Here is a 17,546-nt window from a genome sequence, read left to right on the forward strand (position 1 = left end):
CGACGTTGTTACTACTTTAGCTACTTGCAGAACGTCGCTTTCAGATTTAATGACACATTCTCGGTCGAAAAGTAGCAATGTTAAGGGCAGTTGTTTCCTGGTTTCATACCTATTCTACCCAAAACAAATTTCCTCACTTGAACTCCATCACTGAAGCAAATAACAGCATCAGGAACGCCATTGCTTAAAGTCTTTCCACTCACAAATACTGTTTCTGGTAGTTTTTCCCATATACATTGGTTGAAACTTTCATTCTGATCATGCACACACCATGTAGGCATTGAGAAGGTTTGTGTATATCGGTTTTACTAAGTCAGTCCGAGCTGTTGGTTAGGAATGTTTGTGTTGATACATATCTCCTGCAGAAATCAATTTTTGGTATCCACATCAAGAATCTGAACTTTTTGGGTACCATCTGTGGGTAACTTAAAGAAATACATAGGCCACACTGCCTCATTCATCTTTTTTAGATACTCGATATTAACTCTTACGCCTGTGCCATAACGCGTCTGATGCCTATCTATTGTACTACCTATTAGCCTTATCTTCCTTTTGAAGGTTTTCCCATCAAACAATTTCTTCCCTGACAGTTCTTATTACAGTCGCTGCATTCCACCGAAAGCAGTAAAAGTATCACTACACCAATCATTAGCAGAAATTCATTCCTCTGCAGATTTTCCCATGCAATTGCCAGAAACGTTTTTCAGAGTCTCTAAAAGTATATTGTTATATATTCAGGACTGAAGACCACAACAACAACAACAGATCTTGGGAGGAGAAACTTACCAGAAACCGCCTCTCAGGCCAACAGTATTTAAATATTTCAATCAACTGTACAGGTGGCAAAAGTAGTCGAATATGTACATGTTATACATCATTTGGTTTAGAAAAGAACGTTCAGTAACAAAGACTTAAAATTTAAAAGTCGTATTTTTGACCCATTTTCATCTTCTTACCCTTGTTTTCTTACTTGAGCTAAGAAATCAAATGTATTAAAAAAATTCCGACCAGCCTCCGTAATGTTATACCGAAAGAGGGATTGCGTGTACTGCAATGGATGCCGTAGGTAGGAATAGTAAAAGAAAAACTTCTTATAAAATGAACTTTCAAAATCCATTACCACTAGTTTTGAAATTTAAATATATTGCGTCCATCTTGATCTGGGATACGGAAAAGAATCTTGGTAATAATATACATCACAGTTGCAGAAGCATGACATTGTTGTGCCATCTTGTTCTTAGGTAGAACCATAAAATCACTATGTGACGTGACATCAAAAGACATCACAAGTAAACACACGTTCTGCTATCTTATCATACGTCAAGCTCATCTTCAAAATGCCAAACAAACTTGCATTTTATTGAAAAGATTTGGAAATAAGTATATAATGCATATTCTGCCATATTGTATAACCAAAATAGCGGGAAATTGGTGCAACCATCTGAGGATAGGTATATGTCCTAAACTGCTTATGGTGCCACTGAAAATACAATTTTTATGTCATGTAAATGTAAATTAGTACATGGATGTTGCAGAGCTCTGCAACATCCATGTACTAATTTACATTTACATGACAAACCCTATTTTCAGGGCTATATTTTAATTTGGACAATTGGATCTATGCAGATATTTGTAAAAACGACGATGATACATCAGTCCATACTAATGTAAAATTGCCACCTTCTGAAGAAGACAGATTTAAATCTGTTGAAACCTAGGTAAAGATTTCTTTATCCATTGCAACTGGTCGGCTGTTTATAATTTTATTACGTGGAACCGTTGCTGTTGTGCAGCTATGTTTAAAATACTAAACTTGATCTTTTACACAAATAAAAAAAAAGTTTTGCATCACTTCGGTTCCGGGAGTTCCGGAACCTGTACAGAAAACTGGAACAGAGACAACATAAAAATCATTTCCGCCATTTTTATTGCTCACGAAAACCACACATTACATGTTGTCCCACCATAGAGCGAGACCTTCAGAGGTGATGGTCAAGACTGCTGTACACACTGGAACCTCTAATACTCCGTAACATGTCCTCTCGAATTGATGTATGCCTGTATTCATCGTCGCATACTATTCAAACGTTCATCAAGGTACTATTGGTCAAGATTGTCCCATTTCTCAACGGCTATTCGGCGTAGATTCCTCTGAGTGGTTGGTGGGTCACGTCATCCACAAACAGACCTTTTAATCTATCGAAGGCATGTTTGATAGGCTTCACGTCTGGAGAACATGCTGGCCACTCTAGTTGAGCGATGTCGTTATCCTGAAGGAAGTCATTCACGAATTGTGCACAAATGGGCGTGAATTGTCGTCCATGAAGACGAATGCCTCGCCAGTATGCTGCTGATGTGGTTGCACTGTCGGTCCGACGATGGCATTCACGTACCGTACAGCCGTTACGGTGCCTCCATGACTACCAGCGGCGAACGTCGGCAACACATAATGCGACCCCAAAACAGCAGAGAACCTCCACCTTGGTGCATTCACTGGACAGAGTGTCTAAGGCGTTCAGCCTGACCGGGTTGCTTCCAAACACGTCTCCGACGATTGTCTGGTTTAAGGCATATGCGACACTCATGGTTGAAGAGAACATGATGCCAATCCTGAGCGGTCCATCTGGCATGCTGTCGGGCCCATCTGTATCGCGTTGCATGGTGTCCTGGTTGCAGAGATCGATCTGACCATGGACATGAGGAATGAAGTTGCGCATCAAGCAGCCTATTGCGAACAGTGAGTCGTAACGCACGGAAACCATTATTCAGCATGATGCCGTTGCTGTCGAATTCCTCCGAGCCATAATCCGTAGGTAGCGATCATCCACTGCAGTAGTACCCATTGGGCGGCCTGAGGCAGGCACGTCCTCGACAGTTCCTGTCTCTCAGTATCTCTTCCGAACAACGTAGTTTTGGTTCACTCCGAGCAGCCTGGACACTTCTCTTGTTGAGAGCCCTTCCTGGCACAAAGTAACAATGCAGACGACATCGAACAGCGGTGATGACCGTCTAGGCATGGGTGAACAACAGACAACAAGTGCCGTGTACCTCCTTCCTGGTGGAGTGACTGGAACTGATCGGCTGTCGGACCCCCTGCGTCTAATAGGCGCTGCTCAGGCATGGTTCTTTATATCTTTGGGCGGGTTTAGTGACACCTCTGAACAGTGAAAAGGACTGAGTCTGTGATACAATATCCACGGTCAAAGTATATTTTCAGAAGTTCTGGAAACCGGGGTGATGCAACACTTTTTTTGATCTGTGTATAATCTAGAGAGAAACTTACACATGTCACATAAAATTGAGATCAAATGCCCAAATAAGCGCAAGACGAGTCTCTGTTTGAGAAATAAACTCAGTTAAGAAGTAGTGTACCATTAGAAGTTCGTCACAACAACAACGAACATGACCCATCACAAGACAGACAAGACGGTTTCAGTACGTCAGAGCAGCTACACGGGTGACTGTCGCACTAATAATTGTTATTTGTTTTCATCTTCTTTTCTTCCTAGTTTTGTTTTTAACTGTTTTGATTAGATATTAATGTGGCTAGTGGACCTCGAACGAAGAAAATAATGGCGAACAGACAAAAGTGAAGATAGTGGGATCATTTTGTTATTTCTAATTGGTCTGAATGTAAGGCTGATATAAGGGAAGCTACATTCTTTAATGTAGCACTGGGCTGTTTTCAATGATGATCTACACAATATTCAAATTGAGCAACTCAACGCTTAAAATTTCGGGAATTCTAAACAATCTTTGATTGGGCTCTTCAATTTTCTTCATTTTATGAGCGGTTTCGATTACAGGGCAATCAGACGTGTCAGTATTCATCAAATACTTGTATGTTTCATTTACAAGTTTCGTGTTTTGTTTACTGGTTTAGGAAGACAAACGCATGTGTTGATGATGTCATGACCTAAACTGATTATAAACCAATTCACAAAGGAAAGTGTGATGAATGACTGTCTTAGAATTCCACAAACTTTCAGTGGCTTCTTACGTATCAGCGATTTATGTGACGTGTTTGATAAAGATTATCAGAAGCTGCACTGTGATGCCTGGGTCCGCCGAAACACGCATATTCACGTCATCTTGCTGAGAATAATATGCTTTTCCCTCTGTCTGCGAATAAATTTCGTGTTCCAAATGTTTGCCTTCTAAAAAGCGCAAGCTTCTTCTTTTCTGCATTTTTTTTTACTCAGATTTGTTTTGTCACTTCTGTGTCTGGAAAATATTGCATTAAGTAACATGTGCACTTATTTCATTGTACGTATTTATATTAATCTGCACACACCGTCAGGTGGCTTGCGGAGTATTGATGTAGATGTAGATGTAGATTCAAAGCCGATTGTGGTCTCCTGCTATATAATTGACGGTTTAGACTACATGTCACTTGCAAAGTAGTTAGAGGAAAGTTTCTCTTCAGATAGCATGCACTCGCACATAATAGCTGACTAACCACTACAATGTACCCTTAAATGAATGCTGCACGAGATAATCAGTAACAACAAAATTATTAAGAGACCTAAAAAGAGATAACCGGTACAGACTCTAAAGAAATTAATAACGAGACTACGGAATAGGCCACATATACGTCGAAACAAGTTTGAGAGAAAAGTAATAAAAGGAAAATCATTATTTTTTTAAGAAGGCACAGTTTTTCTATTAACTGCATTCACTATAACATTTGTTGTGGAAGTATCGGTTACTGCGGCATCATATTTCAGCAGATGTGCTTGGGCAATAACACATCTCACATAGTTGCCATGAATACATATTACAGAGAACTCAAAATATACGTTCTATGTATTTAGAAATTTAAATGTTAGTTACATTTAGTTACATTAATACACCAAACCTTCATATGCGCTCTATAATATATAGTAACTTCTTTTGTGAGAACCCCGTAGTGCATACCATTATGTTTGTGCCTTTTAGTGTTCTCATTTGCATAGTGTTGCTAGTAAGAAACAAATAATAAGAAAAGTTTGATTACAACTACTATAACGAGTAACTGAATTCGTATTTGCATCCCTGCCAGTAGTTTAGTGATACAAATATGTATGCGACTCGTGCTGCTAACAGGAAAATTCATAGTGGCTGATTTACTGGTATTATTTTCTTGGTCAGTCATTATTGGCATAATGTAGACTATCCGTGAAGTCCATGGATTAGTGGCTAGTTTTACGCGCACCAGACATAAGTGATTCATTTTCTCTTTCTTTGTATCACACCTTTCTCATCATTAACAGGACGTTTCTTAGCGAGTGGTAAATTTGTCAACTTACGCTATCGATCGATGTGGCAGCAACATACTGCCGGCAATAGTTCGATTATCGAACGGTATCTTCTGTCTATTGCACTGCGTTTGTAGTATTACGTACAGCAGCTGCTTATCGATTTCCATCATGAAATTTCACTGTTCTTCGAAGAGTAATTTCTTGTACCCATTGCACGAATGAGGGAGGTGTTAATTAACTCTTATTGTCCTCTTTAATTCTGTAGAGCGTTATAAGCGAAATGCAATGCCGAAGTTTTTGTATGGGAAGTATTAAATGCTGGAAATGAACATAACACGTTCCGTTATTCTCAGATGATTTTTGAACGTCTTTCCATCTGAAGGCTGCTCTAAAAATGCCCGAAGAGTTACTTTAATGATTCAACAAGCGATGAAATATATGGGAGGGAAAAAGTACTGAATGGAACGAATGCGATTGACGGATACGTCGAACAAAAATAAATTCTCACCTGTTGAAAAATTTATTTCCGCTAAATGTGTGAGCGGCGCAGTCACAGCCTGAAGGACAAATTCGCGTTCACGCCCGCGGCGTTATTCGCTTGACAGTTGACGGTCGGCCGCGCTGTTAGCGCCGACCGCAGCGCCGCGGTCAGCCGAGTGGCAAGTTTCGTCGCCATGGGAACGGCATGCTCTCGTTGCTGTGACAGCCTTCCGGGCGATTTAAAATGTAATGGACCAAATATTCTGCAGCATCACCTGCGGAACTTCCGTGACAATACAGTTGCAGACTCGTCAGAATACAACAAACTATCTGTGTGCGTGCCAGTTCATGTTTCTGTGCGTATATATAAGTGGTGCTCGCAGAAAATTGTGGGACAGGCCTAAATTTCGTTGAATCTGCATTTTTCTGTGAAATAACATGATTTTGGTCAATGTTTTAGACGATATAATTAGACATCTTAATTATAGTAGAGGTTTTGAGACAAAATTTCACCGCTCTAGCTCTAATACTTCTGGAGATGGAATATTCTTCAGTTTTGTAAAAATGGCTAAGGTAACTGTTTTTTCGTCTAAAATGTTCTCCTGCTCCAAACTGCCAGTCCAGCAACTACGAAATTTTAATGTTGTTTTATAACAGCATAGAAACCGTAAAAATAATAATACAAACTATGGAAAAATTCATACTCATTTGGTCGTCTCTCATACTCATTTGGAAGTCTCTTCACTTTCTGAATAACAACTGAACCTATATCCATTTGAAACAGCTTACTATATTCACGACTTGGCCTTCCTCAATACCTTTAAGCCCCCACCCCCTACCCCACCCCACCCCAACATCCTTCCACTACCAACTGACGATTTCTAAATGCATCCTATCGAGCAGTCCCAACTTTTAGTCAAATGCACCACAAATTTCTTCTTTCCCCCAAATCATATCAATTCCTCAAAGTCATCCGTTCTACTAATCTAATTTTCAGTACATTTGTGTAGCACCTGCAGTGTTACGTGGCTTTATGCTTAATTACAGACTTACTATTTTATCAGTTGATTTGTTTTCACCACGTAACGCCCGCTGTTTACATCCTTCTTCGTTGCTGAGCGATGTATCACTTTTCGTTCTGACGCCGCAACTCTTCCTTTCCTATATCTTTACTACTTTTCATCTATATAAATGATGAACTATTGGTTTTGCCGTGTAACAACATTTTAATAACTGTGGAAGTATCACAGGCATCGCGTCCCACCTAATGTGTCACCCGCCTATACGTTTTACATGAACCTTTCAAGACTCGACCGATCTGTTTACAAAGAGAAAGCAGAATATCTCTTCCTCTGACGTCGTCCAACAACGACCTAGGAAGCTCGACGCCCTCGCGGCCCAGGCTCTTCCATGGCTCGCGGTTGTTTGCAGCACTCGTTTTATTCCTTGCCCACTTGCCGCTACGTCGAACTTCCCTGGTGATCGTTGGGCAACGTCTTCCACGTTATCTGCAACATAAATAAACATTCTTCCCACAGTATTTCTGAAAACCCAAGAACAAACTTAAAGAACATAATAATAATAACTGTTCTTACAATTATTCGTGTAAGTCTTAGTAGATTTAATGAGGGGTGGGACAGGCCTTAGCATCCCTCCAACACCCAGGCGATCATTGTAGGCAAAACCACCCCTTCCTTCCGCCTCCTTCATTTCTATATCACCTTCTATGGCCGTCCTATCGCCCTCACTCCCACCCTTAAGTACCTTGGCGTCACCCTTGACCGTCGCCTCTCCTGGACTCCCCATTTCCAGACCATCCAAGCCAAGGCACGTTCCCGCCTCCGTCTCCTCAAGCTCCTCTCCGGCCGTATGTGGGGTCTGGACCCCTCCACCATCCTCCACACCTATAAATCCCTCATCCGCCCTATCCTTTGTTATGCCCATCCGGCTTGGATCTCCGCCCCCCCCCTACCTTTTACAAATCCCTCAAAATCCTTGAACGCCATGCTCTCCGCCTCACCTATTGCATCTGTCTCCCCTCCCCCACGCGGATCCTCTACGATCTCATCCCCTTCCCCCACCTTCTCCTCTTCCTTGAAAGGATACGGATCCTGTACACCTCCCGCAAACTCGATCCTCCTCACCCGCTCGTCTTCCCGCTCCTCTCCCACCCCCACCTGCTGCCGCGCCTGTATTCCCACGTCCCACCCGGTCTCCATCTCTCCACCCTCCTTACCCTCTCCCGAGGTGGCTTCCGCCAGCTCCCCCTCCCTGATGATGTCCTCCTCCCTTCCATTTACCCCTCCTATCAACTTTGATCCTCCACCCACTCCCTGTTTCCTTTCCTTTAGGCACCCTCCCTCCCTTCTCTTTCCTTTTTCCCCCATCCCCCGTCCTCCACCCCTCTTCCCCCGGGCTTCCCCTCCCCCTTCCTCCCTCCCCCACTCTCCCCTGCCCATGGCATCTCTGCTCTCCCCTCTCCCTCTCGCTCTCCCACTCCCCTTCCTCCACCTCCTCTCTTGGCAGGTCCCCGGACTCGCACACATTCAGTGAACATTCGCGCGCCGGAGGTCATCGCCATTAGTGTCTCGTGTGTGTGCCTTCGTTTGTGTTTAGTGTTTGTTCGCCGAAACGCCGCCACTGTTCACCTGTACCATCGCCATCATCCCTGTTTTGTGCTCCGTGTCCCCTAGTGTCAGTGCTGTTTTCTCGTCAGGCGTGAACAGCTCCGTGTTTTTGTTTTTTGGTGTCTACATTGTTTTGCCCACCATTTTTGATTGTATTCTCTGTGTCCCCTGTATTTCTTACTTATTGTAACTCTCGAGGCTGAAGAGCGGCGTACTCAGCTGCTGACAACCCGCCTTGTGTAAGGTGATAAAAATTACAATAAAGAAAAAAAAAGGCCTTAGCCTTGTGACACCACACACCATATTAGAACAGTTTCTACTGTCTTCGTATCTATACGGTTTTTCGCCCTCGTTTCACTTCCGTGTAAGGCTACACTCCACACCAATCATTACCGGGTGGTTATAATTAAAGTACAGTTACTCATGGACGTCGAGTGTTGGCTGTAATTGTAATATGGCAGCGAATCTTTAATTATAACTATCCGGTACCTTCCGTAAAAATATTCCTGACTCATAACTTTATATCCGATATTTAAAGATTTATCTGTTAAAGAAATGATTCCCTTGCTAGTCAGTCTGCATTTTCATACCCTCTCTTCCTCGACCATCATCATTTACTTCGCTTTAAAAATTGCAAAAGCCATCTGCTTCTCTAACTGTCCCATCTTGTCATCTTGTACTGTAATATTCTCAGGTTAATCTGAAGTAACTCGATAAGATTCCATTTCCCGTGATCTACATTCGTTGATTTTCGTCTAACAACCTCTTCCCAAGACATTGTCATTCCGTTCAAGTATTGTTACAAGTCCCTTACATTTTCTGATAGAATTACATTGCCATTATAAATTTATCCTTGGTTTCGTTTACTGTTTGCTCGCCGTACACACTCTAGCCGGAGAAATCAGGGTAAAACATGAACAGTTCTTGTTTATCAGGATGGGTTCTAAAATTCCTACGGGCTTGGTAAGGACTGTAGATGGTTTGGATGGCATATGGGGAAGCGGCAAACAGAGCAGCGGCGGGCATGCAGGGAGTTCCGCATATATTTGTTAAACCGATATAAACATATTATCTATGAAATCAGCTTGCAGTGTTACAGAAGATTTTTTTGGCGTTGCTGACGTAAGCTGCTGTGTCAGTGTCGCTGATTGGGAATGCGTACTGACATACAATATCAATGGTCTTCTGTACTGGTCAGATATACCTCTGAACGTTAGACAGAGGACGTATTTCCAGCACGATGGGGCGCCAGCCCATTTTAGCACTGCTGTGAGGAAACATCTGAGAGCCACGTTCTGGAATCGACGGATGGGCTGAAGATGTCCTCTCGTCTGGTCGCCAACGTCACCTGATCTCAAAAATCTGGATTTCATTCTCTAGGGACGTATGAAGCAGCTGGTAGTGGAAACTTTGTCGCTCGAGTTTCCGTTGGTACTGGAACCATTGCGGTGATACGAGGAATCTTCGAACGGCCGCTACAGTCAACTGTCTGACGTCGTACTGCGTGCATACAGGCCAACGGCCGAGCATTCGAGCACTTAGTGCGAATACCACTGCTATAATTACCTTGATAAGTTACCTTCTCTGTTATCGTCCCTAGCATCAGAAACTGTCGTCAGGGACCATTAGTACCTTAAAAACACTGATCAGCGAAAACATTATGACCACTGCCCACTGCAAAGTTGGATGGCATCATGTGCGGGCACATGACGCCGTAACAAAAGTATGTAAGTGGAGCAGACAAGGACTAGGGCTCACCCTACCGAAGATATGGACTGCAAATGGGGAAATCCATTCAGATAAGCGACTTTGACAAAGGGAAGATGATTATTAGGCAGAGCCTGTGGACGAGTATCTCGAAAACTGCGAAACTGGTCGAATGTTCACTTGCTACTATCGAGAGTGTCTACGGAAAGAGGTAGAAGGACAGTTAAACTGCCACTAGACGCTAAATGGTTTGAAGTCCACGACTCTTCACAGCACTTTGGGTTCTGAGGCTTGTCTATTCTGTAAAGTAGGGTAGAAAGTGATCACTAGCATCTTTGCCGAAAGAGAACATTGCTGGTCCACGCACTAGTGTTCCGAGCTCACCGTTCACCGTACATTAATGAACACGAAGCTCCACAGCAGACGACCCTTACACGTACAGATGATGACCCAACGACGTCGGCAATTACGATTGCAATGGGCACGGGACCGTCGGTATTCGATCGTCGATCAATGGAAACGTATCAGCTCATCAGGTGAATCACAGTTTTGCTACACTAGTTCGAAGGTCGTCTCCACAAACGCCGTGATCGAGATGAACGGCGGCTCGAAGTGTGCAGCTCGCCACGGATTCAAGCTGGTGGGAGCAGTGTTATACTGTGAGAGACATTCTCCTGCGTTTGGATGGTACCTGTGGTAGTAATCGAAGACACGCCGACAGCTGTGAACCACCTGCGTCCCCTCATGCTTGATGTCTTCCCCGACAAAGATGTCATTCTCAATGGAGGGAAGTCTTCCGAAGTAAGAGTGATTTCAGGTGTGCCGCAGGGGAGTGTCGTAGGACCGTCGCTATTCACAATATACATAAATGACCTTGTGGATAACATCACAAGTTCGATGAGGCTTTTTGCGGATGATGCTGTGGTAAATCGAGATGTTGTAACAGTGGAAAATTGTACTGAAATGCAGGAGGATCTGCAACGAATTGATGCATGGTGCAGAGAATGGCAATTGAATCTCAATGTAGACAAGTGTAATGTGCTGCGAATACATAGAAAGAAAGATTCTTCATCATTTAGCTACAGTGTAGCAGGTCAGCAACTGGAAGCAGTTAATTCCATAAATTATCTGGGAGTAGGCATTAGGAGTGATATAAAATTGAATAATCATATAAAGTTGATCGTCGGTAAAGCAGATGCCAGACTGAGATTCTTGGGAAGAATCCTAAGGAAATGCAATCCGAAAACAAAAGAAGTAGGTTACAGTACACTTGTTCGCCCACTGCTTGTATACTGCTCACCTGTGTGGCATCCGTACCAGACAGGGTTGGCAGAAGAGATAGAGAAGATCCAACGGAGAGCAACGATCTTCGTTTCAGGATCGTTTAGCAATCGCGAAAGCGTTACGGAGATGATAGATAAACTCCAGTGGAGACTCTGCAGGAGAGACGCTCAGTAGCTCGGTACGGGCTTTTGTCAAAGTTTCGAGAACATACCTTCACCGAAGAGTCAAGCAGTATATTGCTCCATCCTACGTATAAGTCGCGAAGAGACCATGAGGATAAAATCAGAGAATTAGAGCCCACACAAAGCATACCGACAATCTTTCTTTACACGAACAAAACGAGACTGAAATAGAAGGGAAAACCGATAGAGGTACTCAAGGTACCCTCCGGCACACACCGTCAGGTGGCTTGGGGAATATGGATGTAGATGTAGATGTAGATATAAATCTTTCAGCAGTGTAAATGTCCGTGTCCCGAGCCTGAACGTGCCGCTATGGGGCGCCAACACTGTGTACGTGAATCAGCGGCCTGTTATTTACGAGAACATCTAATGTGACATACCTCCACAAGCATACCAAGAAATTGTCGGATGCCTGATACGGATAGTCTAAAAAGGAACAATCAAGCTGTAAGGTGTCACGAAAATCCAACACCTTCAAAAAATGGCTATGAGCACTATGGGACTTAACATCTATGATTATCAGTCCCCTAGAACTTAGAACTACTTAAACGTAACTAACCTAAGGACATCACACAACACCCAACCATCACGAGGCAGAGAAAATCCCTGACCCCGCCGGGAATCGAACCCGCGAACCCGGGCGTGGGAAGCGAGAACGCTACCGCACGACCATGAGACGCGGGCTCCAACACGTTCCAGGAAAACCCTGACATGATAACCAAATCCGGCCGTATGTCACATAGCTCCGAATAAATGCTGACATTAAATTAACCAAAGTAATACGATCAACGAGTGAGCAAATGGAATACCACAGACTAACACAAGAACGCCTAAATGCATGTCATTCCTTCCCACCATCAAACAGACGCAGGTCCGAGGGGAGAAACGAGAACAGAGGCCGAGAGCATAATCGTGTAGGCTAGGAGGCTCTACGATAAGGGACGGACACCCATGTGGCAAGCTTGCGTTTATCAGAGATGCCAAAACACTTGTGTTACATCGAGAAAAAGGAGAGTCATTTCTGTAGATGTCGCAGAGCTGCACAAGTGTTATCAAAAGCAAAACAACTAAAGTTTTTTCACGGGAAACTCACAGCTTTGTCACTGAAAGGTAATGAGTATTTCAGACAGAGTTCACAAATTCAGCACCCATACGGATGTGCCTACCCAGAATGCGGAGGCCAAAAAGGTGTTACTGCAGGAAGCAGAAAGTATAGCGTTAGATGTTTTCTTCTGCCCGAATATCTAAAGAGAAGCGACGAAGAGAGTTTAATGTGAATAGTAGTGATTTAACTGCACCTCTTAGAGTGATGTGCTGTTGGAAGAGATAGATTTTGACACAAAGCAACGGTTAGAACACAGTGCACTCGCTTCAGAGATCAACCGTTAGAAGTGTGGACGTAACGACCACATAAAGAAACAGTGCTGGCAACCAGAATGTTACTCATGTAGAAAAGTGGTCCACCCAGCATCTGATAGCTGGAGTAGAAAAAATGGCAACCATCGTCCAGAGATGCATCCGTTAAACTCAAACTGGAGAGCTTGGACCAAGTTAGTGCTAAGACGGAATGCTACTTGGTGGACTCAGTTAGTGGTGTGTAACAATGGTTTCGTGTAGACTCTGGGCTGACATGTCATTTACGTCTGGACGTGGTGATGAGGAAGAGACTTGGACCAGCACGCTGTACATTACGTGCAGTAACAGTAACAGTATTGAGCCATTGGGTATGTTCACTGAACGTACTGAAGTTTTGTCTTATGTAAGTGAAGGATATACGGTAACTTGGGGATACATTTACTTGTCAAACATCGTGCTAGGACTGATCTGTGACAATGCACGGCTCAGCTCACTGAAACCTCCCTTTATTTGGGGGATACAGTTAAAAAGCTGCAAATGTCGCAAGGATAACCTGTAATGAAGGTGGTGCCATCTAAACTGCGGACGAATTAGTTAAAGACTGATCGGCAGAATAAAATAGAGGCAGATAGGTTAAAAGGCGAACGGCCGTCACATCACCGAAGTTAAGCGCTGTCGGACTGGGGTAGCACTTGGATGGTTGTCCATCCAGTCTGCCGTGCGCTTTTGGCAAGCGCGGTGCACTCGTACCTCGTGATGCAAACTGAGGAGCCACTTGATTAAGAAGCAGCGGCTCCGGTCTCGTAAACTGACGTACGGCCGAGAGAGCGGAGTGCTCACTACATGGCGCTATCTGCATATAGTGACGCCTGTGGGCTGGGGATGACACGGCGGCCGGTAGGTACTGTTGGGCCTTCCAAGGCCTGTTCGGATGGAGTTTAGTTTTAGATAGGTTAAAAGTCATCAGGTTACCCTCCATTCAGAGGATGTTGCAAGCAGCGACTGTTATTATTAGTTGTAAATAATAAATTTCAGCTATCAGTCGTCCTTTGGAATTTTTATTAGCACATCTAGATTTCAGTCAAAAACTAGCCATTCTCAATGCAGTATCATTTTTGGTCAATGCATGTAATGCCCGTTCATTGAATGAACTGTGGACAAAGCCCGACCTACGGGCATTACATGCATTGACCGAAAATGATAGTGCATTCAGAATTGCTAGTTTCTAGCTAAATCTAGATCTGCCAATAAAAATTCCAAAGGACGACTGATAGCTGAAATCTATTATTTACAAGTAGGTTAAAAGTGTCGGAGGTTTCGGGGGGTGCTCATTAGCCTTGAAGGGCGTTGCACGTGGTTGTGCCACTATTTAACAATGACGAGTTGGACTGTTCATATTGTTCTGTGTACAGATGCACAGCACGTGTCACTAATATAAATGGAGAATGTAGTTAGCATAGAGATCTTCGGAATAAATGTAGTTTGCCTGTCGAAGGGTATAGTGATACTCTGGAAGTATTAGGGAAAGAAGACTTTGATAGATCAAGTCGGGGTATAACCCATAAGCAAACCATCGAAGCAGCAGCATTATGCAAGAAAATGGGTAGCCTGAAAGGCGCAAAGCTATGGAGGAAGTATCGTAAGAGGTAGGTACTTGTTTTGTACAGATGAGAGGTTAGCAGCAATTCCGGTAACTCTCCAACATCGTGGAAACTTGAAAAATTTTAGTCAGTGTTGTTACTTTACTACAGTGGATCATAAAAATAGTTATCATGAGTATCACCTGAGGATAGGTCCAAGATAGCGTTTACGGTACTATGCAGACGTCATTAGTATAAGCGGGTGGCGTTAGGTTTAAAAAAATGCACTGGCTACTTTTCAGCGGTTTGGATGGAGTTTTAAGTTGACGAAAGCCTAATAAGACCTATATGGTGACATAATAATTTTTTCAAAGTTTATGACGGAACATGTTAAGTTACCTTCTATTAAGAATGTGGAATGCACTCAACGACTGTTATATGAAGGCCGATATGACAGGTTACTGACCTATGGTCGGTCAGTAGAGTCTGAAACGGAACGTGCTCCTTGATTCGGTACCCATGCCACATCTGCACAATAGTTTTTCATTGTTTTCTGTAGCTAAATATTTTAGGGCCACTGATCTGAAACCAGACTACTACAAAAAACCATTACCGAAGAATCGAAGCGTATTACAGCGTTTTGCACAGATTTTTGTTGTTGTGGTCTTCAGTCCAGAGACTGGTGGTTTGATGCAGCTCTCCATGATACTCTATGCTGTGCAAGCTTCTTCATCTCCCAGTACCTACTGCAACCTACATCTTTCTTAATCTGTTTAGTTTATTTATCTCATGGTCTCCCTATACGATTTTTACCCTCCACGCTGTTCTCCAATACTAATTTGGTGATCCCTTGATGTCTCAAAACATCTCCTACCAACCGATCCCTTCTTCCAGTCAAGTTGTGCCACAAATTTCTCTTTTCCCCTGTTCTATTTAGTACCTCCTCATGAGTTATGTGATCTACCCATGTAATCTTCAGCATTCTTCTGTAGCACCACATTTCGAAAGCTTCTATTATCTTCTTGTCCAAACTATTTATCGTCCACGTTTCACTTCCATACATGGCTACACTCCATACAAATACTTTCAGAAACGGCTTCCTGACACTTAATCTATACACGATGATACAAATTTCTCTTCTTCAGAAATGCTTTCCTTGCCATTGCCAGTCAACATTTTATATCCTCTCTACTTCGACCATCATTAGTTATTTTGTTCCCCAAATAGCAAAACTCATTTACTACTTTAAGTGTCTAATTTCCTAATCTAATTCCCTCAGCTTCACTCGATTTAATTCGATTACATTCCATTATCCTAGTTTTGCTTTTGTTGATGTTCATCTTATATCCACCTTTCAAGAAACCGTCCATTCCTTTCAGCTGCTCTTCCAGATTATAACCTCTTAAAGTTCAATCACGTCCCCTTGGGCCTGGCTACAGGAGCTATGGTACTGTCTACGTTGTAAGATCCCTTACTGGGTGACCTCAGATTTCTTTGTGCGTATAAATACTTCGATGATGGAGTTATGTATACAGTTAAACATTTGAAGATCGTCTCGACCATAGTTCTCAGGTTTTCGCAATGGTTTACAAGACCACATTGACTGACAAGCCCTCAAAGATTAACTTGCAACACAGCCAGATCTTCTTCGGACACATTGTGTCGAGTGCTGGTACTGCCATAGATCAGGGCCGGAATCAGACCATTTAGGACTTTACGCCTCCCGGGGATGAAAGCACATTCCCAATTTCGCCCAGACGGTCGTCCCCCTCGACCAAGTCCGCAAGAAAAGTGAGAATTTCTGTTGGATACTTACAAATCAGACAGTGTTTGATTCCTTGACGCAGGCCCTTTCTAGTGCACTAGTCCCGGGCATTCTGGATTTTAATAAATATTTTGTTGCCCAGACTGATACATGCTGCACTGCTCAGCATCATTGCTGCACCCCTCGTCTAATCGTTACGCTATTTATCTAAGGCTGAGTGTACGTACTCTGTGAATGTATTAGAGGAATCGGCGATAGTCTTTACTGTAGAACAGTTCCGATTAAATTTCGAACGTAAGTCTTTTGACTTACAACCTGACATCAAGATCTCTGCTGGGTACTTACAAGACCTCACAAGAATAAATCTTTTGGCTTAGAGACTGACAACAAGCTCGCAGCTGTTTACTTACAACGATGTCACGGAAGTGGTTGTATCGCAAGGTGTGCTGAGCAGATTTCCACTTTTCTGTCTTTTGTGAAAATCATATACGGGGTGCCGAAAATCGTCCGTCTATAATGACGTCGATGTCGATGGGACTTTAAACTTAATCTTACTTCATTAAAAAAAAATGGTTCAAATGGCTCTGAGCACTATGGGACTTAACACCTATGGTCATCAGTCCCCCTAGAACTTAGAACTACTTAAACCTAACTAACCTAAGGACAGCACATAACACCCAGCCATCACGAGGCAGAGAAAATCCCTGACCCCGCCGGGAATCGAACCCGGGAACCCGGGCGTGGGAAGCGAGAACGCTACCACACGACCACGAGATGCGGGCTTTACTTCATTCCTCTCTATTTACATCACAAGACAGCAAGCAGCTTTGGAAACTTTTTATATAAAATCAATTCTTTTTAATCTTTGGTTTTAATATTTCGATATTCAAGACAAGGCGATTATGTGTGGAAAAAGCTACGAAATGGATTTAAACCAATTCCGGTATTTAAAACATCTCATGCATTTTTCGTCCAATTTAAAAACATGAGGGCAACCGCATGCATAATTCAGAGTTCAACGTAAAGTTCTCCGAAACGTTCGCCCTTGCCGTGTAGTGTAATTCGAGTTCCACGCCCTGAAAAACTGACGCTGTGCAGTACGTGTAATTCCGTCTAGTGGCCCCGAGAAGGTCGGTGTTGGTGACACGAACCACCCCAAACCAGCGACGTACACGGAAAAGAGTTCATGCCAGATGGGGTCGCGACGGTATTTTGCTCATGTTGTTTAAGTTCATAAGAAATAAAAATAAAACTTTTACCGTTCTATAATGGCAATCTATATTTTTCTTTTTCTACCTTCACTAGCAACTTCAATGAAATAAGTG

This window comes from Schistocerca cancellata, chromosome 3 (genome assembly GCF_023864275.1).
Source record: "Schistocerca cancellata isolate TAMUIC-IGC-003103 chromosome 3, iqSchCanc2.1, whole genome shotgun sequence".
Taxonomy (NCBI): Eukaryota; Metazoa; Arthropoda; class Insecta; order Orthoptera; family Acrididae; genus Schistocerca; species Schistocerca cancellata.